This window comes from Glycine max, chromosome 8 (assembly GCF_000004515.6).
Source record: "Glycine max cultivar Williams 82 chromosome 8, Glycine_max_v4.0, whole genome shotgun sequence".
NCBI lineage: Eukaryota > Viridiplantae > Streptophyta > Magnoliopsida > Fabales > Fabaceae > Glycine > Glycine max.
The window spans coordinates 37,783,609-37,785,083 of record NC_038244.2 but is presented as its reverse complement, the minus strand read 5'-3'; the positions used below and the strand labels follow the sequence as shown (position 1 = coordinate 37,785,083).

At 42.0% G+C, this 1,475-nt stretch overlaps 1 non-coding gene across 1 annotated transcript; it reads right to left on the bottom strand.

The window, feature by feature from the left end:
* Positions 1-806: 806 nt before the first annotated feature.
* On the bottom strand, positions 807-914 carry LOC113002440 (small nucleolar RNA R71). Its single transcript, XR_003268002.1, has one exon. It is a non-coding gene; the product is annotated as a small nucleolar RNA R71 (small nucleolar RNA).
* Between the last annotated feature and the right edge of the window lie 561 nt (positions 915-1,475).

The window sequence follows — 1,475 nt, the reverse complement described above, 5'->3', positions numbered from 1 at the left end:
TTTTTCTTAACCTACCAATTTTAGCTTTCATAGTTAGACTTTGAATTTTTGTCTGAAATTTTTTGTGCTATCTTCTCATCATTTTATAAGTTTGCTCACAAAATTTCAAGTCATTTGGATATCATTTGAGGGTAGCTATAGTTCAAACCTACACCTTTATTTACATGACAAGGCAACTAGTTGTGTGCATGCTGAATGTAGTGTATGACTAGAGGCAATCCATCTGACTTACAACCCTTTGATCCTGAGATAGATAGGACATTTCACAGATTAGTTAGGCATCATTTTATACCTTTTGATCAGTCTGAGCATTTCATAACTCGAGAATATGTGTATTCTGTTGTTGGTGATTTTGAACATCCTGATCTTGAGCATTATAATTTTGAGCATTCTGATTCTGAACATTCTGATTTTGCACATTCTGAGAACATGGCACAACCTCCACCCCGTGAGAGGACTCTAAGGGAAATGGTTGCACCTGATTTCACCTACGAAAGCTTGTGCATCCAATACCCTGATGAGGATGTCCCATATGTTCTTAAAACTGGACTGATTCATTTGCTTCCAAAGTTTCATGGCCTTGCAGGTGAAGACCCGCACAAACATTTGAAAGAATTTCACATTGTCTGCTCCACCATGAAACCCTCAGATGTCCAAGAGGATCACATATTTCTGAAGGCTTTTCCTCATTCATTAGAGGGAGTGGCAAAGGACTGGTTGTATTACCTTGCTCCAAGGTCCATCACGAGCTGGGATGACCTTAAGAGAGTATTCTTAGAAAAAATTTTCCCTGCTTCTAGGACCACAGCTATCAGGAAGGATATCTCAGGTATTAGACAACTCAGTGGAGAGAGCCTGTATGAGTACTGGGAGAGATTTAAGAAACTATGTGCCAGTTGCCCCCACCATCAGATTTCAGAACAGCTTCTTCTCCAATATTTTTATGAAGGACTCAGTAATATGGAGAGAAGTATGATAGATGCTGCCAGTGGTGGAGCCCTTGGAGACATAACTCCTGTTGAAGCCAGAAATTTAATTGAGAAGATGGCTTCCAACTCCCAGCAGTTTAGCGCCAGAAATGATGCCATAGTCATTAGAGGAGTGCATGAGGTAGCTACAAACCCATCTGCATCATCTGAAACTAAGAAGCTTGAAGGCAAACTGGATGCATTGGTTAACTTGGTAACCCAACTGGCCTTGAATCAGAAATCTGTACCTGTCGCAAGGGTTTGTGGTTTGTGCTCCTCTGCTGACCACCATACAGACCTTTGCCCTTCCATGCAGCAACCTGGAGCAATTGAGCAGCCTGAAGCTTATGCTGCAAATATTTACAATAGACCTCCTCAACCTCAACAGCAAAATCAACCACAGCAGAACAATTATGACCTCTCCAGCAACAGATACAACCCTGGATGGAGGAATCACCCTAACCTCAGATGGTCCAGCCCTCAGCAACAACAACAGCAGCCTGCTCC